Below are 25,941 nucleotides of genomic sequence, written 5' to 3'. Positions count from 1 at the left end.
TCTACCACTAAAATTGTTGAAAGGCCTCGCAGTTCATTCCTCTCACCACGCCTAAGGCAAACAGTGATGAACTACTACTATTATCATTATTATTGTTATCACTCTTGTTGTGTTTATTACCCACTTTCCAGGGCAGGTTGCAAAAAAAATTAAATACAACATTAGCAACAATTTAAAACAGCAGACAATCACACAAAAATTGTAATGAGACTCCCTGTCATAATTCCCCAGCCTTCACTTAATCCTTCAAGTGAATGGATTTTATTTGGAACCCAAGATGGGATGCATGGATTTTTATACACAGCATGTATCCTTTGGATCTAGAGTTCCCTAAATGCAGCCACATGTTTTCCCCCCATTTGATTGACAGAGGCCTGATTGTATTGACTTCACAATACGATGTAACAACGCTGCTTTGCGGCTCCTCGCATCTCTCTGTGGCTTCATTGCAATTTCAGCCTCTCCTGAGAGCTGCCAGGGGAACATACATTCATCAGTAAAGCATCTGGTGCAGAACATTAAGCAGCCTGCAGTCCACTTGTTTACAATAACAGTATCAGCTGTTCGCAATACTGCATGTCAATTTATGTAGTGATACAGTGAAATATAGATAATATGACCTGGAGAGGCAGAGCTGTCTGGCAGAGCTGTTACCTGTCAAATCTTCAGCATTTGCGTAAAACGGCGTAGATGGTTCACTTAATGCTTTGCCTGGATTCTGTCATATATTGACTTAACAGTCGCAAACACAAGCCCCAAGCAGATTTCCAAAGGCAAATCTTAACAATAGGCCATGACGTCCATGGCCCAGGTCATCACTAACAAAACAAATTAAGCAGAATTGCTTATTTAAAATCAATCAGAGCGTCTTCCTTCCAGCATAATACTTTCACTGTAATCTAGCATGAACAATTCAGGTAGGCTGTACTGTAGTAGAGTAATAGTACAAAGCTGGGCAGATTTACTTAAGATGTAAGCCCCACTGAGATCAATGAGACTTAGGCTGCATACATGCCATACACTGAAAGCACACGTCTCCCTCCCCTCCAAAGAATTCTGCCAACTGTAGTTTGTTAAGGGTATTAAAAATTGAAGCTCTGTGAGAGTTAAACTGCATTTCCCAGAATTCTTTGGGGGAAGTCATGGGGGGAATGGGCTAAAAATGTAGTAGCAATAATAATTTGCACTATCACAATAAAATTGATTTTAAAAAAAAGATTGGGCTGCCTAAGTTTTGTTTCATAATCATAAAACGAAACAGTACGGTCATACTTTGGATCCCGAACACCTTGGTACTCAGACATTTTGGCTCCCAAATGCCGCAAACCCAGAAGTGAGTGTTCTGGTTTGCGAATGTTCTTTGGAACCCGAATGTCCAACGGGGCTTCCTTGGTTTCCGAACATTTTGGAAGTTGAACAGACTTCCGGAACAGATTCCATTCGACTTCCAAGGCACAACTGTGCTTCATTGTTCTTACTGTGGTTCAAATGTGAGCCCAATGGATTCACTGTGGTCGCATACATGCTAACCTATCTGTAGCACAAAAATGTGTTTTTTCTCAATATGGAATCATTTATGCTTGTCCTCAATATGCTGCTTTCAATCCAGATTGATTCTGAATCCTGCCATCCACAAAGGTATATAGTTACTTTGTACCTCTTTGAAAACCCTTCCCCTGATTAGGTTGTCCACACCTTTCCCTTCCTGCACACGTCCCAGGTTAATGGAGGAGCACATGGTGGTTTCAGTCTTGGTATACATCCACCCACAACATCATTTGGCAGGTGTGGGGACACAGACACAAACACAATTGCTGGTACTGCCTACATCTGTTTTGAAATGGACACACTGTGGGAGAAATGCAGAATCAAACTGCAATGAGTTTTTCTATTTGGAAAGGAATCAGTTTCTCAAGGAGTAGTGTTCAGAGGCCAAAAATCTGCAAGAAATCTAGATTGTACGTGGACTACACAGGGGGTGGGGACCCAAGTACTCCATTTCTAGAATAAAAATAAGAATGTCTGTACCACGAGCGTGTAAGAAACATTTGAATCCCAGTGGGTGGGAAGCTTTTATCAGTTAAAACAAGGTGCTTTAAATTGCAACTGTGATTTCAAACTGGGATGACACAGACCTTCAAAGCTCGTCATGAAGAGGTCTATTTAGTGTTGCTCAAAGTAATAAATATCACAGCGGAGGCCCTCGCTGAAATGTAATTTTGGAGTGAGAAAGAGGATTTTAGGTCAGCATGGATGCTGACAGCAATTCTCACGCACGTTCCTTTCTCTGAGCTCTTTTTATGGACCCACCCTTGGTTTTGCTATTTTCTTCTAAGCCAAGGTGAAGGTGAACGATTGTCTGCTGAATAGCAAAAATAGCATATTTGCACATTGTTGGGAACAAAAGCACAAAGATCTCTCAAAAACCAAATAAAAAGAAAACCACCTCATTTTTTTATATGTTTGCCTGTTGTGGTAGCAACCACTGAAAGCCCTCACTGAATTACGGTACAAAGAACAATCTTAAATACCAGGCAGTAAAGATGTACATTTTTTGTTTCTTCAGCTTATAAACCACCTTGAGTATTGTAAGATAGAAAGGCGGTATACAAATTAAAAATGAAATGAAATGAAATGAAACCGCAGTGGTTCCATAGGCAGCATTGAGTTACATTTTGTAAAAAAACACACCAACCCCTCATTGATGGCACCCGGGGCAGTCCGCCCCCACTGCACCCCCTTCCTCCGCCAGTGCCAGCATGGTGACACCAGGTTTGCACCCACCAAGTGCCATGTTGGGTGGCCAGGTTCAACCCTGCGCAGGCAGGCAGGCAGCACAACACAGCCCTACTTGGCTTCAGTGTGGGGCAGGGTTGCTCCACTGGGGTCAGTGGTGAGGGCTGGGATGTCATAGAATCATAGAGTTGGAATAGACCACAAGGGCCATCGAGTCCAACCCCCTGCCAAGCAGGAAACACCATCAGAGCACTCCTGACATATGGTTGTCAAGCCTCTGCTTAAAGACCTCCAAAGAAGGAGACTCCACCACACTCCTTGGCAGCAAATTCCACTGTCAAGCAGCTCTTACTGTCAGGAAGTTCTTCCTAATGTTTAGGTGGAATCTTCTTTCTTGTAGTTTGGATCCATTGCTCCGTGTCCGCTTCTCTGGAGCAGCAGAAAACAACCTTTCTCCCTCCTCTATATGACATCCTTTTATATATTTGAACATGGCTATCATATCACCCCTTAACCTCCTCTTCTCCAGGCTAAACATGCCCAGCTCCCTTAGCCGTTCCTCATAAGGCATCGTTTCCAGGCCTTTGACCATTTTGGTCATGATGGGATCCTTCACCCTTTGCACTCCGTGCCCTGCCCCCAGTGTGTGCATACCCCCTGGCACAAGTGCATGCCTGCCCCAGGCGCCAGGAGCTCACACTAAGACTGAACTAGCATGTGGGTTTCCCCCCCCCACACACACAGAAAACTGTGCCCAGACTTTGCAATTCCCTTCCAAGGACCCCCCTCTTTGCCATATTGCAGTTGCCTGCAGCCTAACTATTGCAGATGCAAACAGTGTTGAAACTGGGGTCGAATGTAACTTGCCCAATACTACCAGGAACCGAAATCATCATAGGTGTTCAATAAAATAATGTTTGATGGGCACACCTACCTACGAGTCAGCTCCATTGAACATGGTGGGGACATGTCTCTGAGTTTATGTGCATAGACTGATGCTGCTAATATGTGCTTTGATAATGTTTTACTTAGTGGGTTTAATCAGCCCTGATTAAAGTCCAACAACACCTGGAGGGCTACAGTTCCCCAAGCCTGCTTTTCTGATGTAGAAGCTATGGTAAACAGAATAGCTAATACAGTGCTATCCAGATCTTTTTGGGCTCCAGCTCCAGCCAGGATGGCCAAGGGTCAGGGATGGTGGGTGTTGTCATCCAATGACATCTGGAGGGGTCCACCTCGGCATAATTCTTCCTTGCCTTTTTTTAACTTACCAGAGAAACAAACAAGGCTCAGCTCTCCATTTCAAGCAGTTCTGTTCCTTTAGCTGTCCTTTGTTTATGCGGTGCTAACACTGCAGAGCTCAGTATGACTCAGCGGCAATGTAACCAGTGAGTCATAACTGTGGTCTGCTTTCTTGATTGAGTCTGAACAACCCACCTATTCCCCTTGCCTGGCCTATTTTCTACAAGGCCTTAAGGGAGGAGGGTTGAGTCCTCAAGATTTCCATACTGATGAACATCCTAGTCACAGAACTCTTGGATCCTGGCAATTTGTTTATTGGCATTTATATTGCTGACCAGAGAAGCTTTAACCCTTAAAGTCACCTTGATGTAAAAATCCAACCAAATGTAGGCCCATTACATACTTAAGATCTGTTGAAATCAATGGGACAGTCCACTGACTCCCTTAGCAGCTCTCTGACCCAAATGAGTCACTACAGCAGACAAGGAACATGTCCTCCTTTGCACCTACATTCTAACATCATCACATTTTGTGTTTCCAATCCATACTTTTGCCAGTGGCATCAAACAATGCATGGCAGGTGTTGGCAAATGAATGGTATAAGCGTGTTATGATCAACCAGGTATCATGTCTACTCTGAAGTGAGCTGTACTGAGCAACACTGAGTTTCTTCTAAATAAGTGGGTATAGGATTGCCGCCTCTGTATTATGGGGGGAGGGCAGGGGGAACTCCTTATGGGCTGCCATTTTTAGCCGTAACCCAACTCCAGCCGTAACCCAACTCCAGGCCAACCAGCCACTCAGCAGCTCAAACATATTTGCTAAAAACCATTGGCCATTATGAAACTACAAAAGGAAAGGACTTGATCATCTACACATCACACAATGGAAAGGGAGCGTATGGACAATGGCTAAGAGAATACATGCCCTGAACGACACAACTGATACAAATGATTTTGCTGAAAATCCCTCTGGGGAGGGAGCCCTCTCTTGTTGATGGGTTTGCAATGGCATGTTAAGATTCCTTTATCCCACAGGATAGCTGGGTCTCTCTGGGCTGTTGTAGTGGTGATGGGGTGTTCATTTCACTCCCCATCCTGGCCACTGAGCCATTGTATCATAGGTGCCAACTGCCTTGGGCTCCAGGTGCCCAAGCACCCACAAAATTCCTTATGAAGAGGCCGGGCACCCACAAATTTCAGTGCCAGGGCCCTGCATGGTGCATGAAACCCATGGCCCCTGGCACCCACAGCCGTGGGGCCAAGCTGGCACTCCTGCACTATATCGCTTTTGGTTTATTGATTGTGTTGATATTGTCTTTTAAGCACGCATCTAGTTTTTTAATGCTCTAAGCCATCTTGAAGTGCTTTGGAGAGAACTATTTTAGCGAAGGAATAAGTGAATGACATAACCTAATGTTGCTATTCTCCCTCAGAGATTGGGGAGGAATTTGATTCTGTTCAATTTTAAAGGTAAACCGTATAATGAGCGCTTTCCAGAACAATATCCCAAGGGAAAGACAGCTATATTTTGAGATCCACGCTTTCCTGAATTTTGCATTGCAGTTTACCAGCCTGTATGCAAAAATGCATATACTGAGGGAATGTATGCATAAAAATGCATAGCTTAGTAAGATAGCATGCAAAGATACAGTATAATAGAAAACACTGGTTTGCAAAAATGTGTGTACTGGGCAAAATTGCATAGAAAAATGTGTGCGTTAGGAGAAATTTGCACTAAAATGATAATAAATTTTTATGAGGACTTAAAAAAGAAAAGAATCACAAACTCATATGGAAATGTAGAGAACTGAATTTAAGACTGGGAAAATGAGAAACTGGGATAAATCCCCATGGACAAATTTGCTTATCTCTGTCCTCAGCTCATGGATACAAAACAGCAAGTACCGAAGGAACATTCCCCACTTACATACCCAGGGACATAGCTTTTTAAGGTTAAGATCAGCTCACATCCCTCTAATAACTGTGTACAGCCAGAGACAATAGCTAAACAAACAAACAAATGAATAACCCCCTCCATTAATAATGGTGATTTGCACGCCTCTCTTTTCCCCAATGTTCAGTCCTCTTAGGGTTGTACCATTTCAGGATGGGGTGTGTGTGTCACATGATCAAATGCTCCTAAATGTAAAAGAAACATTTCCTGCAAACTAGGGTGCCATGAAGAAATCTAGTCGAAAACTCTTGTTGCTTCACATTCCAGCTTCTCATAAAGCTGGAAAGGAAAGCATTTCATTATGAATTCTGAAATGGTACAGTCCCAGGTGGTCTCTACCACATTTTGGTTGAAATTGAGTGTACAGCAGCCCACTGAGAATGTATCTCAGGGCACATTTCCTTCAGCAGGTGCAATGGCATAACTGCCAATTTCCCCCTACAAATCTCAGCACACTAAAGTAATTTAAAGCACCATGGCTGAATATATGAACATTCTGCTAAACACACACACACACACACACACACACACAGAGAGAGAGAGAGAGAGAGAGAGAATGTCTTGTACATTTTGTCTCATATACTTAAAAGCCTGCATTTTTTTTAAAAAAAATAGAATTTAACAGCAAAGCACAGCATTGTAGTGTTGTGAAATTTCCCTGCTCAACAGCACTCCATTATTCAGGGAAGAATGAGAATCAGTATAATGTACCCCAAAGAACAAATCGCTGGTGAGTAACAGATGAGCAACCAAGATTGCAGCTGAATGTGAAGTTGGGAAAACAATCAGCATTTACGCATAAATTATTTGTTAATAAGTGGAAGCGGTTGGGGGTAAATGGCAAGAAAATTGCTTCAGCCCAAAGGTGCAGCCACTGCTATAATCCTGGCAGGTGTCAGTATGCATGATGATTCTACATCTACCTCCTCTGTCCCCTGGTAAGCTCTCTTTGTGGAATCCACTGGGACAGTATCAGATGAGCACCAGGGATGTGCTGGAGGAACCCCAAATGGCACCTAGCCCAGGGCTTCCTCAAAACTAGCACTGGTCTAGCATCTCAGGCTAAGCAGATGTTGCTTCTTCAAGGAATGGAGTAAGAGAGAGAGATGGCTGCCTCCTCCATGCTATTTTGCCACCTGCACAAATGAAGCCACACCCACCTCTGATCACATGTAGAGGTAGTCTGTCAGAGCCCAGGAGGAAACAGGAAGTTCCAACTGGCTGGTCCAGACATCCCCTTTTTACGTCCACTCTAGGAATGTTGTATTTGACTTCTCTGTGTTTCACATCCCACAGAAAATAGATTAAGATCCTAGTTGCTTCATACCAACAACATCTGGAGGGCTACAGGTTACTCACCTGTGATTTATAAGTTGCTGCTATTGTTAACTAATTGGGAATCAGAAATCCTTGGTGATCTATCACAAATCACCTGGGGATCTTCCTTCTGCCTACCTCTGCTCTATATTATCTAACTAAACTTTAATAAAATGTGCCACTGTAAAACTGTTCCTTTAAAATCAAGAGATAAATTTCGATTCTCCCTCTTAAAGGGCTGCATTTGCTAAATCTGTACACAACAGCCATCATATGTACGCCACAGAACACACAAATTACTTTTCGAACTAAAAGAGATTTTTTCTTAGTTTCAAGGTGTTTTCATTATCATAACAAAGAACTGATTCTCAAAAGAACCTGCAGGTGCCTTTGAATATATTACAAATGCTTAACAAAAACATAATTGTCCAAAGTGGGGGGACAGGACTCCTTATTTGTTCTCAGTCTTAGTTAGATTATGTCTCAAAAGTACTTTCTGAATATAGAGTTGTCTTCATCTATTTTATCATAACAGTAAAACTGGGCATAAAACTTTGCAATAGGTAACCAATCAGTGGCTCTCCAATTGTTCCTGGATATGCTACCATGCAACCTCTTGGTTGAGTGTTACCCTGATTGGTTTGCAAGGTTGCAAGACAACGTTGGCTTTTCTGAGCGTTCATTCAGATATGTATGAACAGAAGTAATGTGGTGTTGCAAGTGTCGTTCCACACTTCCCAGTGCATTTTGCTGCTACTTTCCTTTTCACAAAAAAGGCTGGTCACTTGGGGAAGTGGGTTTGTCGCAGAAATCTTTTGTCGCACAAGATTTCCCAATCAAATATACTTGTGCAACCTGTATTTGGCAGTGTGTGATTGAATCTCACCTGAAGACAGCAAGAGTCTGGAAATGCCCAGCAACTTCCATCACCCCGATGGATTGTAGGACTACGGGTCCTTCCACCTTCATTAAAGCAGTAAACTAGCTGCTATTTTAAACAGTTTCTTTGAACAGGATCTATGTAGCAGTATTCTAAATAGTTGTCAGTTCTTATTTTCTCTGCTAAATAATTATTAGTGATGCTCTGTTTCAAGAAGTTCTGTCCAGACTAAACAGTATTAATTTTGCTGTTTGTGTTCCCCCATTTTCCCACCCCCATCTCCAAATGCACACCACCCCTATAGTCAGTCTGCCTCCTGTGGCCTTTACTTGGGGTCTGGCAACCAATCCCCGCTACCCGCAAGTCCACAGGAAAAAACCAAAACACCCAGAAGTTGACAATGGTCTGCATATGATATCCTTTTACTGCCTCCTCGAAATGTTTCCATTATAGGATTGTGAACTCCTATTTGTACTGAAGAGACATACCCTGCAAAAAAATATGACTTGACGTTTTAGTCAGAGTTTACTGTTATAAAGTGAAGGCAATTCAACATGAGAACCCTGGGGAAAGCTCTTAGGAAAGCTTGCATGTGCTGTTTGTGGTGAGGCCTTGCTGCCGCAGGTACATTGCCATATACAGTGGTACCTCAGGTTAAGAACTTAATTCATTCTGGAGGTCCGTTCTTAACCCGAAACAGTTCTTAACCTGAGGTACCTCTTTAGCTAATGGGGCCTCCTGAGATTTCTGTTCTCATCCTGAAGCAAAGTTCTTAACCTGAGGTACTATTTCTGGGTTAGCGGAGTCTGTAACCTGAAGCATCTGTAACCTGAAGCACCACTGTAACAGTAAATGATTGAGGACATGGAGCCCAACCCCAAAGTGATTTTTAGACATGTGTTTAGTTTCGTATTGAAACAGGCTACACTGTAGTTTTTCCTGTTCCCACTAGGGGGAGGTTTCAATTTCAGCCATTGGGACAAGCATCTCTGCCTAGGAACAGGGAACTGTTGCTTTTTCCAAGATCAAGAATCTTCTTTGTGTATCAGCAGGTTTTCAGAACTCAATAATAACTTGACAGAGCAGGCTAACAGTACAGGGGGCAGATGTATTCCAATTAAGCAATATGAATCTGGAAGCGATGAGTCTCAGAGAAGTTGTTGCAAGAAGTTGATGCAAAAAAAAGGGTAATCTCCTACCCCTCTGTCTACCACGCTCAATGAGGGCTCCAATCATTCATTAATAACAGGAACTTAGCTAACCTAGTGTGCAATTATGATCACCTCCAGTGCGTTTTTGAATGCCTCCAATAACCTTCTAATTGTGTGCAGGCTAACCTGGTGTCTAGCATGATTGCAATGGGACCACTGGGAACGGGAATGGGAGAGCGGCTGCAGTGACTTGGCGGTGATTGATTGCCTTCATTCCCATTATATTCCCAGCGCTAGGTGCGCACGGCTTCTTCCACGGTGCAATTTAATGAGATTTGCGACATGGATACCCTGGCTAAACCGTTCAGGCTGGAAGTTTTCATTTGCTAGTCTACATTTCTTCAGATGAGACTCGAGAGAGAGTTCGACTCCGGCAAGATTAGTGAGGAAAGGGGGCAGGAAAAGTGAAGGGTGTTTGTCTGGTTTTGGGACAGAGGATCATCACTGTGTTTATTTGTGTATTTCATGTAGAGATTAAGGCGCAGATTGATAGGTGAAGGGTCTCAGGGAATGAGAAGTACAAAGTCTGCTTGGAACTGTCCCGTTCCCTTTTAAAATCCCCCGCTGTGCTTTCCTGCAGAGCTGACATGTTGGCTGAGTTCTTCCTGTCTGCAAAACAAAACAAAAAGGCTGTTTTTCTTTTTTTAAAAAAAAGCCCTGCCCCCCAAACCAAGCACGTATTAATCTAATACAGATTAGATTGTGCTAAAGGCGAGAAAAGACACCTAGATGCTCATGCCTTCAAATCAATCAGCTATAATAACTCAAGGGTCGTCATCGGCGGAAGTAAACCTACATTTAAATCTGACATTCAAAAATCACAACCCTTTGAATGTGGGAACACCAGAGTCAACCTGAATAAGGGATGGATATTCTCTTATTTTCCTGTCTGCCTTGATAGAAAAAGAAAGCCCATTTGTTGTTACTCTTCAATGTGTGTTAATGGACTTTATGAAACAATTACTGGATAAAGATGAACATAAATCATACCCTCCAACGTGTCCAGGTCAAAACCTGGGGCGCATGTCTTCCAGGCTGCACTCCCAGGCAAGTCATGTAACTGCACACCCATGGCACAAGGTTGCAGCACCCAAACTGGCTGCCATACCCTAGCGTGAAAAATGGGATGTCCAATTTTCCAGGGACAGTTGAGGGGTACCCAAAATTGTAATGATAGAGATCTCAAGACCTTCTGACACTACCTTCAATGTTGTCTAGGGATGGGTAGTTCTATCAGTTTCAGTTTCTTGTGATGTCTAATTTTTTCCAATCTTAAATTCAGTTAGCTACATTTCTGCATTAGTTTGGTTTTTTCAAAAGAATCATAAAAATTCAATCAGCCTTTTCATCTGCATTTCTTCTAATATACACATTTCTGCAAGTAATTTCCCCTAATATAATGCATTTTGTATGCTATTTTTCACTAATGTGAACATTTTCAATGCATGCTTTCCCTAATATATACTTTTTTGTTGGAGAAATGTGCAGCAAAATTAGGAGAAGCACAAATGTTGAAGGACAATTATATTTCAGGCTGCTTATTATATTCGAAGTGTAAACAAAGTAGGCACGTATCATGCAAACCAAACCAAATTTCTTTTATTGCTTTAGACTTCAATCCTAACCTCACTTACCTAGGAGGAAGGCCCAGTGAATTCAATAGGACTTACTTCTGAGTAGATTTGGATAGGTGCTGTCAAGATCATTATCAGCTTGAAGCAGAGATCCAGGTGAAAAAAAATGGTAGAGGTAAAGGACCCCTGGACGGTTATGTCTAGTCAAAGGCAACTATGGGGTTGTGGCGCTCATCTCGCTTCAGGCCGACGGAGCCGGTGTTTGTCCACAGAAAGCTTTCTGGGTCATGTAGCCAGCATGACTAAACCGCTTCTGGCACAACAGAACACCGTGATGGAAACCAGAGCACACGGAAACGCCATTTACCTTCCCACTGCAGTGGTACCTATTTATCTACTTGCACTGGCATGCTTTCAAACTGCTAGGTTGGCAGGAGCTGGGACTGAGCAACGGGAGCTAACTCCATTGTGGAGATTCGAACTGCTGACCTTCTAATTGGCAAACCCAAGAGGCTCAGTGGTTTAGACCACAGCGTCACCCGCATCCCTACTCTGATGTACACTCTTATCTCTTTAAGAGATCAGAGAGCAGAGTCTGATCATAGGCATGTCACCTTCACTGGAATGAAGCCATTGTTGGGTGAGAGCTCCATGCCTATTTTAGAGCGTCCATGCCTTAAAAAAAATGCTAGGGTGGGCCAGTAATTTTCCTTAAAAAGCTATATCACATCTGTTGCTGCTTAAAAATGTGAACTAGAATTGGTATTTTCCATTTATTCTTGCAAGTTGTAGGACGCTTTAAAAAGGGGGAGAAAAAAGAATAACACATTTTTAGCAAAACTTGCTGAACTTTTTATGCATGGAAGCGTTTTTATCTTTCTTATATATAAATGTGCTGGTCATTGTCTTTTAATTGTTCTAATGCCTTTTACATATCACAATGTGCCATTGTTTTTCTTTTAAGATCGCTTCCAGATATTTGATGGGAAGTGATGCACAAATGGAATTAAATAAATGAATAGATACACTTTGAAATTTATCAACGTTATGCAACTGGGTTGTTATTTCCATCCAGTTGTGGCAGCCAAAAAAGCTGTCAGGATCGCTCTAGAAAAGGCTACAGTTGCCATTATTTCCACTCCAGCTACAAGCAGGATGGAGAGGAAATGTCACAAGAAGATCTGTTCCCATGTGATACCTCCCAGCAGTCTTCTACTGACTTCATATCATTTGGATAAGTTTCAAGGCAACTCTGTATAGGGTATGCAGCTACGCAAATGCAGAGGAAATGACTTGTGTCTGCTTTCTGTCTGCATCTTCCAAGTCAGGACTGTCTGTGATAATCCACAGGAGGCAGCACTGTGTTCAAGGCGGCCTGCTATATGAGAGACCCTCTTTGCTTCTAGTAATCAGAACTAATTCAATATGGGTCATTTATTCTCCAAACACTAGCATGTCGTGCAGAGGAACTTAATAATGCAGCATCGCTAGTGTCTGTATAATTAAACCCAGGAAATAACATTGGATGTTATTTTCTAAGTGGCATTAATGAAAGTACTTTTTCACCCAATTCACAATTAATATATGCAATTTGTGGCTACAAGAGGTGGTGGTGACCAGAAGTCTAGTGTCAAATTACACTTGACATTAAACAAGTGGCATAAGAGTGTGTTTTTCTTCTACAGCTGATAGCAGCTGGGGGCTCTAATCATAGCAGCACAATGATGATTTCATTGTTACTGATTACTGATAAGTTCATTGTTTTATTCTTTTTGTGAACCGCTTTGAGGTTCTTCTTTTTCCCGCAATCAATCAGTATATACATAAATAAATGGGATGGGGGGTGTCTTTCCTTCCACTCTGCAATAGGGATTAATATTGCCCCTCTGAAGCTGCTACTTGGCAGGTGCATAAAGCCTCCATAGGTGCCAGTGGTAGCTGTTCTCCCATGCCATATAGGAGCTTTAAAAGACATATTTATTTGAAGAGATGATGGTATGGGAGGACAAGGCAAATCCTCCACATGTTTCAAAGTCACATGTAGCTGGGCCTCATGTTGACTTTATAGGTGGTGCTGTGGTCTAAACCACTGAGCCTCTTGGGCTTGCTGATCAGAAGGTTGGCAGTTCAAATCCCTGCGACTAGGTGAGCTCCCGTTGCTTGGTCCCAGCTCTTGCCAACCTAGAAATTCGAAAGCATGCCAAAAAGTGCAAGTAGATAAATAGGTACCGCTCCAGCGGGAAGGGAAACGCGTTTTCGTGCGCTGCTCTGGTTTCAGTGTTCCGTTGTGCCAGAAGCAGCTTAGTCATGCTGGCCACATGACATGGAAAAACTGTTTGCAGACAAATGCCGGCTCCCTCGGCCTGTAAAGTGATATGAGCGGCGCAACCCCAGAGTCGTTTGCGACTGGACTTAACTGTCAGGGGTCTTTTACCTTTTTAGACAAATACATGGGGAAGTCTCTTTACATCTCATAGCCATTATGCAGCTAATAACCATATTACAGCTACTAGCCATAGTGTGGATTACTAGAAGTTGTTGGGACTCCTCCAAAACAAACCTACTTCCCCTAAGAATTGGACTTTTTGCAAAAAGTGACAGGAAAATGCGCCTGGATGTTTGGGGGAAGTTTGCTTGGCGCATCACCATTACCTTCTCTGTAAACAAATCAGTGTCTACTCTCCCTGCAGGCAGATCAGGATGAATGCTAGTAAACAGGTTGTCTGGAAGTGACATTATAGGGGTATAGATGTGCTTGGATTCAGCAGCTCAACAACACCATGTGCCTTTAAATTATTCTTGTCCCCACTTCTTTGAGAACAGTGTCTACTGAAGCTGGTCCATCGACTGTGCAGACAAAAGGAGTGCACTTCTCTCAGTTACTCAGCTGCCTTTTCCCATTCCAGATGTGAAAATCCATTCTAACTTCTCTGCCAAAGAAAAGTGAAGCATTCTAAAGAATAGCGTGCCCAGTTCATTAGTGACATGGAAGAACATGTAGGTCTCCTAGTTCTACTGCAACACTTCTTCACAAGGTCAGGCTATAGACCAGAATTTCTGGTCGTCATAAGACAACATGGCTTTTTGGAAAGGCTGATGAATCTTGCCCAGTTTAGCTGCATGAGCTAGTTCCCTGTTGGATCCAACACAGGAGAAACAGGTTTGTGCAGCCAAACTGAACAGAATTGAAACCCTAAACAATTCCTGCGGGGAACTGGTATGTGCAGCCAACACAGAACTGAATCCCACGCTCTGCCCATCAGCTGACATCACTTGCCCGTTGGAGTGATGTAGCCTGGTGGGTGTGGCTTTGATAAAATAGTCTCATGGGCCAAATTGGAGCACCCAGAGGGTCAAGATTGTCCTGTGGGACAGAGGTTCCCTACTACTGCTCTTTAATAGTGTGGTGTAGTGGTTAAGAGCGGTAGTCAAGTAATCTGGGAAACCGGGTTCGTGTCTCCGCTCCTCCACATGCAGCTGCTGGGTGACCTTGGGCCAGTCACACTTCTGTGAAGTCTCTCAGCCCCACTCACCTCACAGAGTGTTTGTTGTGGGGGAGGAAGGGAAAGGAGAATGTTAGCCGCTTTGAGACTCCTGAAAGGGAGTGAAAGGCGGGATATCAAATCCAAACTCCTCCTCTTCTTCTAATAATAATAATAATAATAATAATAATAATAATACAATCTCAAACATCTAGGAGTAAGCCCTGTTGAATTCAATAGGGCTTACTTCTGAGTAGACCTGGTTACTATTGTGCTGGAGTCTACAACATAATGTGCCCTCTATATCCATACCTGGGGCAATCATTACATCACATTGTTGTTGTTGTTGTATATACCCCACCTTTTGCCCTGATAGGGACCCAAGACTGCTTACAAATAAAAATAAGAACAGCTAGTCATTCAGGTCAGTACAATTGTATCAGAGCTTCCTTTAACTTTGCTATCTGTGCAACTCTTCTTTGATCTACGCTAATCATCGCCCACTTTTTCTGGCTTTGCCATTGGAGTCCTGAGCAATACTTTCACTGTCAAGCTCCATTACCTGAAACTTCAAAGGACCCCTGAGTGATGATAAGCCATTTTCTGAAAAACATGAGTAGGTTAGTAATCAAGATGAAGAGTCCAAAACAGAGGCTTCTGAATGATCACTGCCACTTGAATATTCAGGGAAGAGAGGCAAAATTCTCCTTGTTGTGCTTCCAAGGAGGAATCAGTCAAAACTCAAATTAAGTATATGTCTAGTGCTTTTTAAATATCAGCCAAATAAATACAAGTGGTTTCACTAGAGGAAACCGTCCGTGGTGGTATAAGGTGTAAGATTCTTGTTATTCTAAAACCGAACGTTTTCGCCTAACAAAACACATGAAAGACAGGTTAATTCCATTCACTCTGCTTTGTAAAAATGGGACCCAACAATAAAGTTGTTTGATTCAGACAAATCTGGACCAAAACAGACCATTTCAGGCAGCTTGCCTGAGTGAAATCAGGATCTCTTTGAAGTTCCCCAGAAGTGGAAACCTCCCAAAAGTTTTCCCCCAAGCTTGCCATAAAAAGCTATTCATGGTGGTTCTGTGGACCAGAGTGGTGATGTTTGACCTGCTTAAATGGGTCGCGCACTTCAGCACAGGTGCATGATGAGTAATGCTTTTAGATTTGCCTTATCTTTGGATTCCCAAGTGGCATATGTGATAATAAGCACCTTTCATTAGCTGTGGTCCCTTCTTGAGAGAGATAGCCTTGCCCCTGTTATCCACATTCTCATAACTTCCAGATCAGACTGTTGTAAACTTTTGTATGTGGAGGTCCTTCATTTTAAGAGTCTCCTTAGAAATTTTTATTAGTCAAAATACTGCTGCAAGACTAGTGATTAGGCCCAGCCAGTTAGAGCACATCTTGCCAGAGCTTTAATTTCCATCTGTTCAAAAACCAATTGTTCTAATTTACCACTGCTGAGCAGGATACTTACAAATATGCAGACCTTCTATAAACCAAGTTTATAGAGTGAGCCTTAAAAAGTTTAATGATAGGTTTGGTTGGCTATACTTATAATTCCTCGTGAATCTACAGCAATTACAAGTTCTGAAAATCATCTGAGAAAGCTGAAGAAATCTTGACCCTGGGAAAATATTTTTTTTCCCCTGATGGAAATTGTTCAGTTATGTTTCCATTTAAATAAACACGTATAAAATACTACGAATCTGTATTCAACAGGGAAATTCTCCATCTAGAATTGTGATCTCAAAAATTTAGAGTGGAAGGGATGGACAAGAAAAGGGGACTAATTTCCTGTAAATACCAAATGCATCACTATGGAGAAAAGAATGAGAAATTATTTGGAATCAGTAGCTTTGGAATAATTTGTTCAATGTTGCCAAAAGTTTTCCCTGAGTGGTATGGGTAATGACATTCCTATTTCTGAATGTCACCATGTAGTCTTATTTCCTGATAAAAAAATGAGCCATCCTACACCAAGAGGGAAGAAAACAGAGTAAAATAAGGAAATGAATGGAGCAATGTCAGTTTTGAAGGTTTGTTCTTATGCACATTCAGTTCTCACCACCAGCAGATTAAATTTTCTCCCATAATGATCATTCAGAGCATATAAGAAGAATATTGATCTTCTTGTTATTATTTCTTTAACTCAAGGGCATTTTCACTGTACTGTACTTTTAGCAGCTTTACTTAACATCCAAGCAAAAGATGAAATTGCTGGGATATAGACTGTGGGAAGAAAAAGAGACTGAATAAATGAAACAGAGAGTATGTTTGTAAAAGAGAGGTCTCATTAATGTGGATGTGAAAGGCTCTTCTGACATCCTGCCTTTCAGTGCAGAGGGGTTTTCTAATCAGCGATGGACATAAATATCAGTCACATGAAATGACAGATGGTATGAAGGCAATCAAATCAGAGAGCAGTGATTATGATAGCCCCAAAGCATGCTTGTGAAAAGGAAGGTTAAACTGTGGAGTCCTCAGAGTGCTATAAAACACAGGGAGAGAAATGGCCAGCAGATTTAAGTACACCCTAGTGGTTTGCGGGTGGCGTGTGGGGGAATCAACAATCCATACTCCAGCTAGAAGAACAGAAGGCTAATGATTAATCTACGACTGAGCATTCAGATTCCTGTAGGGGAAAAGGCAGAAGGAAGGAAGAGTCTTGTCTTTATTACTCATTTAAAAGGAAGCTTGAAAAGCTATGCCAAATTAATACCCATATAAGTTCCAGAAAGGTAATGGGAAATGCAAGATCTCTCCTTTTTTTAACTGCACAGTAATGAATACTGTAGGATCCAGCACAGACTGAGTCACCTGCCTGCCATCTTATGGCAACCAGTCAAGGGTGGCGCTGCCTGTCCTTGGTGGTGGCTTTCCCTTCTGCCTTCCTCCTTCCCTCATTTCCACCCCGCCAGTCCCAATGGGCATCAGCCACCACTGGTAGGTTCAGCTAGTGCAGTTCTAATGAACAAGAACTGGTTAAAATGTGGTTACAATCAATTTAAAACACACACAATATGGAACCCTCTAATTGTGAAGGTGAGTGGGTGGTAACAGCCTCACTAAGACACAAATATATAAATCATGGCATTTATTTTTTTTTTTAAAAGGTTTTGATTTGTGTGTGTGTTGTGCACTGCTGCAGTGTCTCAATGAGACCATTGCCAATGTAAAAGGTATCTGTTGACATGTGTCCATGTTCATGTTCCACCCACTTATGGCTCAGGCTCCAGCTATGGTTAACATTGGCTCCAGCCCCCAATCCTTTTCTCCAGGGATTTTATAGAGCAAAGGTTCCTTGCCTGTTTCAAAATAAAACTTCAAAATTACAAAGGCAGCAACTCAGGTTAGGTGTACTTGAATTCTGAAGCTGTCCCATGCCAGGCGGCTTTGCATTTCCCTCTTTAAAATGAAGGATAAAATTCTTGCAACCTTACTTCCTTTCTCCCAACACACATATATTCTGCAATCTTCCTAACGGAAACATTTGCCTTACGTGCACATGACAGGCAGCTGGAGGATTCTCAGGAAATTGAACTTGTTTCCAGATCAGCTAAAGATATAAAATGGTCTCCATGCCCTGACCGTGACAGTCCAATTAGAGACAATGCTTAATTAGATCTCCACCAGAGCCATGTCAGAAATGTTATCTTCTTTCAGACATGTTTGGTTCTCCAGTTCAGTCATTAGCAAAATACTGAGATGAACTTTTCTTCAGCCTAGTAATAATTGAATCCGATTTCATCAGTGATTTGAGTTGCTTCTGTCACTATGCTGAACAAATTATAGGAATGGGGCTGGCTGGTGGAGGTCAGTCTGACACGAGACCATGATGACCTTGTTGCCATCTGCTAACGAGGAGGGAGAATAATGTACAAAAATATAAAGGAACGTGTGCTAATTGTCTATGGGAAACAGCTTGGCTTAATTTAAATTTGTGTTTGATAATTAAATAAATATTGGCTTCTTGAATCCTGTGGTGGCAGAAGTTCCCTTCTCATACTAGGTTTCCAGAATCAAAATAAAAAAATTCCTTCCAGTAGCACCTTAAAGACCAACTAAGTTAGTTCTTGGTATGAGCTTTTGTGTGCATGCACACTTCTTCAGATACACTGAATGTAGTGTATCTGAAGAAGTGTGCATGCACACGAAAGCTCATACCAAGAACTAACTTAGTTGGTCTTTAAGGTGCTACTGGAAGGAATTTTTTTATTTTGACTATGGCAGACCAACACGGCTACCTATCTGTAACTAGGTTTCCAGAATTCCAGTATAGGAGAGCAGCTCCTTCCATACTTCTTCAGAAGATCTGACACCACCGAGTGGTGTAGCTCCTCATCTGAAGAGAATCTTCATTCCTGGAAACTTGAGTGACACTGCTGAGGGAACGTCCTGTAATGTAAGTTTTTCTCATGTGACCTGAGGCCCTTCCTGCTACCTTTGCAGCATGGGCAGGAAGCATGCTTAAGTGGCTTCACATTGCAAAGATAAGGTGGGAAGGACTTGTAGCTTGCTAAATACCCTCCAACATTTCTGCAATGAAAATAGGGACGTCCTGCCATAACCTCCATCATTTCACTGATGAAAATAGGGATGTCCTAAGGAAAAGCAGGACATTCCAGGGTCAAATCAGAAATCAAGATGGCACCTTTAAATCTGGGACATTCCCTGGAAAATAGGAACACCTGGAAGGTCTATTACCACACATGCTTTACTTGGGACTTGCATCTCTACACACAGCTAAAACCTTCTTTTCCCACCACAAGCAGAGAACAAGCTCCTCAGGAACACAAATGACTTTGGGGAAACTAGAGTCTGTGATTCTATCTCTATTGTTGCTGGTGTCAGTTTGGCAGAACTGGCCCAGAAGCCAGCACAGTTTGTAAAGGAACTTTGGTAGAGGTAGAGGAGTGGCATTGGGAGGAAGAAACATCCGAGATTAATTTTTGTACAGTCCGGGATGCACTTCACATTCAGAAAAGTTCCAGGTTCAATCTCCAACATCTTCAGGTAGGGCTTTGAATGCCCCATCCCCATCTGACACCCTGGAGCACCATTGCCAATGGGCAATACCGAGCATGATAAACCAATAAGGCAGATTCTGATGCTCCTTTGAATAAAGCAGGCATAGGCAAACTCGGCCCTCCAGATGTTTTGGGGCTGCAATTCCCACCATCCCTAGCTAACAGGACCAGTGGTCAGGGATGATGGGAATTGTAGTCCCAAAACAGCTGGAGGGCCAAGTTTGGCCATGCCTGCTTTAAAGGTAATGAACCAGAGAGGGAGCCCTGAAGTTGCCCACCAACAGTTAGCACCTTGGACAGTAGCCTGAGCTACTCAGTCCGTCTTCCTCACTATGGGAAGATGTATTGCATTTCTATTCAAATTATTTCTAAAATTGCATTCATACCTACAAATTAGCATATGCTATTTTTATGCAAATCTGAGTCCTCTTTTGTGGTGCATAACTGGCCTTCCTATGCTTTCCTGCTGAGTTGAAAATAATATGGAAATAATGTTTCTCGTTTACTTAAGAAAGGAGAGTCCTTAGAAAACAGCCTGAGCTCAGCCACTGAATAAGAAGTATTAAAACAACAATAGACACGAAGGGAGTTAAGCACACTTTTTTCAAAGGATTGGAAAAAAAGGAAGAAAAATTACAGGAATTTGTTTCCTGACGATACACAGGAGGAGAGACCTAATCACTCTCAAAAATTCTTGCAAATGGTGACAGAGTGATTAGAACCCTCCAAAGGATTGTGAGATGATGATAACCAGAAAGTTGAGAACATTTGGATGTTGGGCAATGTCAGAAAAACAGGAATGTTGCAGGGTCAGAATAAGGTAGAAACAGAAAGATGAAACCCAGGACTGTCAGCTAAAGGAAATTAAGCCTAGCGGATATTGGGACAAAGTGACAACATTACTCAAACCCGAGATTCGTTGTCATATACTATGGCTTTCAGATGGTTCAGGGCTTTATATGTTAGCATCACTTAGATCACCTGTAAAAAAAATTACTCATGCCATTGCAACTGATAGAATATGGTGACCTGAAAACAGGAATTGTCCACCATTGCCTCTGGAATTCTGGAATTGCTTCAGATGCTTTGCAAAGTCGTATCATTTTGCCCAGGCTTTCCTTGATCTGTAATTGATCCCTGTTATTGCTGAATTTGTCTTTTTCCTAATGTTGCTTTTAACATTTGTACCTTCACTTTTATGACAACTCTTTTACTGTCTTTGTATTGTATTTTTGTATACAGCTTAGGGGTGTTTAAATATTAAGCAGTTTAGAAATGCTTTTAAATAAATAAACTGAAATAAACCTAAATGAACAAAAAATGCCCACTGTCCTAATATTAACATTAAGACTGCAGCCCTATATGCAGTTTCCTGGGAGTAAGTCCAACTGAACTCATCTGAGTACAACATGCATTGGAGTAAAGGACCCCTGACCATTAGGTCCAGTCGTGACCGACTCTGGGGTTGCGGCGCTCATCTCGCTTTATTGGCCGAGGGCGTACAGCTTCCGGGTGTGGCCAGCATGAATAAGCCGCTTCTGGCGAACCAGAGCAGCGCATGGAAACGCCGTTTACCTTCCCGCCGGAGCGGTACCTATTTATCTACTTGCACTTTGACGTGCTTTCGAACTGCTAGGTTGGCAGGAACAGGGACCAAGCAATGGGAGCTCACCCCATCACGGGCATTTGAACCGCTGACCTTCTGATCAGTAAGCCCTAGGCTCTGCGGTTTAACCCACAGCGCCACCCGCGTCCCAACATGCATTGGAGTACAACAGTGCAAATAGAAGAGAAAATTTCATACCTGCGGGAGGAATGGAAATCTGTGATACTGTGTGCCAAAATATAACACATAAACAAAAACCAGAAAAATCCCCCACATGTGCCGATATTCAGCTTTAGAAATAATACAGCCTAATGTTCAGCATGATTTATGGCCTGATAAGTCTTCCAAACTATGAAAAGTCATTCAGCATTGCCATGGATTCAAAATAAAGATAATCCACATTATTTACATAATTGCTAGAAAGCTTTTATGATCTGCTTCCATACTTCAAATCCTAATTATTCCCCATCCATTTACTCATTTGTTTATGTTATTTGAGGGTGGGAAACTGAGCATAGTGACTGAAATGAAGAGCTCTGCCTTTTTGCCCACTGACTCAATGCCTGTCTCAGCTGTGATAACTGTGCTGCCAGAAATGAAGAGCTGTAGCCAAGGTGTCCAATCCTCGCAAGGACTTCTGCTTGCACAGGTGACCTTTCTGTCTCCTCTCCCTGTGTGCCCCCAAAATCTGCTGCAGAGAGCTGAGGAGCTTCCAGAACAGATTTGGGTGTGTGCAGATGGAAGAGAAGCCCCATTGCATAAGCAGAGGAAGTCTGTGAATGAATGGGACAACTTGGTTGGACACAAGCCCATCAAGGCTGCCAACTTGAATAAAATAGTGGGGGGAAGACAGGTAAGCCCCGCCCCACATAATCAATCACAAGATGGTGCATACACACCATTTGAATGGCAATGTCCATCAACTTGGGGGCAGCCCCTTAAATATTTTATTGGGGGGCTGAAGGGACCTCGGCCCCTAGAAGTTGGCTCCTATGCAACCCATATTCATGCAGACGTTTTTACATATGTAGAATACTTCATAATTTCACATGAGCAGCTCTCTTCCTCTGCTCCTGAGTGTCTGCAGTTGTCAAAGTTGCTCCTCATCTGAATCTGATTATTAAGCCATCTGTGGATAAGACTATGATTCCTACCGTCACCAAGGGTTATGTATGCACACACACCCCTACTGGATTCCGAATCATGTGTGCAAAGGGTACGGCCTGAATAATTCCCAGCTGTAATTCTTAGCATCCAGCACAGTAGAAGTGGGAATTGTTCACATAGTGCTAGACAGCTGGCCATCAGTGAGAAGGGAGTGGATGCATCTGGTGGGTCAATCCACTCATACAGATACAATCGCTCAGCACTGCATGGGCTGCATGATATCTGGGTAGAAGGCCCCTGTGCTTTCCTCCTTCTGATTTTTACTCTGCCAGCTGTGCAATAACAGCCACCATCGACTGCTCGGATGCGATGTCTGCCAAAACAACAGGGAAGGTTTTGATCACTTGGTGCCAAGAGGGCTTTCCCGACACCGTTCCAACAGGGCAAATTGTCGTGAGTAGCTTGTTAGAAGGCAGCACGTCCATCAATATGCAAAACTGGCAGCAGCCACTGAAAATACTGCAATTGAAACAGGCAAGTGGAGATTGATTACAAAGCCTGGTAGCTTTCTTACTTCTTTTTTATTTATTAAATTTGTATACCGCCCTTCATCCAAAGATCATAGGGCGGTTCACAACATAAAAAAATACAAAATGAGAACACAAAATGCACAGGAAAACAAAAGCAAAGCAATAACCCCATCCCCTCCACAAACATATTTAAAAGGACATAGAATGTTAATCGACCAAAGACCTGGTTACAGAGAAACATTTTCACCTGGAGCCTAAAGATATGTAATGCAGGGAGCTAGATGAGCCTCTTTGGGACAATCAGCCCTTTTCTAGTACTGAAGTTCTTACAATTCAAAAAGATTCCTTTATACCCTCTAACCTCCTTACCCCACAAACCGTGCATCAAGGAAACACACCACTCTTGGGAAATGCTGCTTATTTGGGGTCATTCCTGGGGTTCCTCCAAACAAGCTACTTATTCAGCATTCATCCTGTTTTGCTTGCACAAAGCTGGTTAGACTTACTGAGCATTCACTTTATTTGTTTTCTTGTTGTTGTTGTTGTTGTTGTTGTTGTTGTTGTTGTTGTATATTTATTTATATCCCACCTTTTGTCCCTGACTGGGACTCAAGGCAGCTTACAGATAAAATAGGAACAGCTAAAGGTGGTTGGACAATGAGAATTCATCCTGATTTGCCCGTGGGTTGGTTACACATATTCTCTTTAATTTCTTATGCATCCCCATCACTGTCCTAAATGCAAAAAAATCTGTTTTTGCTTGTTTGTTTATTTGATAAAAGAGGATTTGTTGCACTAGGGCAACTTTAGTCCAATTTAATTGCAAAATTTTAAAATCCTTGATATGCGCTTGAATGCTTCCTGCAAAATGGTGACAGTCTGGAAGCATCCTCTAGTCCAGGGTTTCCTAAACTTGGGTCTCCAGCTGTCTTTGGACTACAATTCCCTTTGTCCCTAACAACTGGTCCTGCTAGCAAGGGATGATGGGATTTATAGTCCAACAACCACTGGAGGCCCAAGTTTGGGAAACGCTGTGAAAGAAGAGCCCACAGTGGAAGACACTGTCGGGAGCTGCTGGGCTCGAACTTGGAGTCTTTGAGTTTGAGCAGATGTGAGTGCCCATGGCAGTGCTACTGACCTGGAGATATATGTTCTCCCCAAAAGTGCATGTTGATAAGAACAAAGTGCTAGGGTTTGGTGGATAGATGTGCTGTAGCCCCAACAATAATGCATCTTCGTGGGTGATGTTAGTGCAGAAGCCACAGCATCCATGTAGCTAGGAAAGTGTTCTCCTGGAAATGGTCTTTTCCTCAGGAAGTCAGTTGCATCAGGCAGGCAGTTTAAAAAATAACTTGTTTTGATGAATTGAAAGAGCCGCAAAAAGATTCCATTGAGCACATGGATTGATAATATGGACAGATTAGCTACATACGAATGAATTGCATGTTGATGCAAATTAAGAATGGATAAATATGAAGAAATCTGGAAGGAATATTTAAGTGATAAGGCAGATAGTGGTGGGAAGTAGGAGGAGGAGAGAGTGGTGGGAAAATATTGTTTAAAAGGTGTAGTCATAAGTATATCAGTGTATTCAAATCTGAATTGTCAAATTGTGTTATTAGTGTTATTATGGTTTTTGTTGTATGTGTCTTTTGCAGTTGTTTGTATTGAAAAAATGATTAAATAATTTTTTTAAAAAAAACAAGAGACAATTAAAAGTTCTGATGGTTCGTTTGCAAGTCTTAAAAAAAAGGAAGTCAGCTATGTAACTTGGAGTATTCTTGGCATATGGTCTGGAAGTGGCGTTCATACAGCCAAACACCCCCACTGTGATGGTACTGATCAGTGCTTTTTTTCTGGGGGGACGCAGGGGGACACATACCCCTAAACATTTTGTGAATCTAACTGGAGAAGAAACTAAAAATTTCACCATGCTAGAGAAGAAACTAAAAATTATTTTTTAAAAAAATAGTTTCTTCTCTAGCACGGTGACTCGTCAGTTCCGTTGCTACCCCTGATTTCCGTTGCTACCCTCATTTCCTGTTTCCTGAGTCTCAGATGGAAGCGACTGTTTAATATGTGAAGCAGTGTGGAATGTGGATGTTTATAAAATTGGTAGGCCATCCTTTGAGTTTGTTTAAGCCTTCAGGGAATGTAAATTCATGGTTTTGAAAGGACGACATCTGGCGACGGACACCAACAGCAAGCAGAGGAATCAGGAAGATGTTAGTGCAAACAAATTCATGCCAATGTATTTATTACTGTATTTATTTTCCCTGATTTGAACTATAAAATGGTGATTTTCTAGAGTCAAAATGAGGGTACCCCTAAACATGTTTTTTTAAAGAAAAAAGGCACTGGTACTGATGCCTGAAACTGTGGAGCACTTGCTGCTTAGTTTGTATGTTTTGGGTGGCAGATAGGAAGGAAGGCTGGGACGTGAATGCAACAGATCAACAAATATTCACTTACTGGGGGAAAATCCATAAAATTTAAAAACAGCTGAAGGGTGAGGAAGAAAGAACTGGATAGGAGTTGCAGTGTAGTTGGCATTTTATGTGTTATTTTACATCTGTGTACCCTTCAGTATATCAATTCTGAAATAATATGGAATTTTATAAGTTTAAAATAAATTATAGAAGTGAAATTGACAGACATTGTGCTTTTAAATGGACGTTTCTCCACCCATAGGCATTTTGTCCTTTCCCCCTTTAATCAAAATGCAGTTAGTAAGCTTTACTGTGGTTTCCTCTTTTGAAACATTGTGCTCTGAAAGGAAAGGTTAAAGCATGTGTACTTAATTATGTCTATATGGTCTGTTTCATGATGTTCTAATTAAATATCACACTACCAGTGGAAAAACCTTGCTCGATCATTAAAACCGTCTCTCTACTATATGAGCATACTAAATAATCTGACCCAGAAGCTGCATAAAGAAGTTACAGAGGATTGGCTCTGGAACAACAATTTTCATTACCCTTCAACACAGTCTTGAACATCTGAACTCTTTGTTTTTTTAAGTTACAAATATGACACAAGCTGAACTTTGCTACATGTGGAGAATAGCAGCTTGTTGGCTACACACAGGGCTGGCGGAAGCAGCATGGGCAGAGGTTGGTGGCATGGCGGTAGTGCTCTTAGCAGAGACTGTCAGGAGTTCAGCCTACACTCAAGTAGGACCCTGGTAGAGACATATGGTCGACTGGCATGCTCTCTCCCTCCTGGTCAGCCGTTTGGGAGCTTCAAAAGCTTTCTTCTGCC

The sequence above is a fragment of the Podarcis liolepis genome, assembly GCF_965112155.1.
Source record: "Podarcis liolepis genome assembly, chromosome: 5".
Taxonomy (NCBI): Eukaryota; Metazoa; Chordata; class Lepidosauria; order Squamata; family Lacertidae; genus Podarcis; species Podarcis liolepis.
This window is presented reverse-complemented; position numbering follows the sequence as displayed.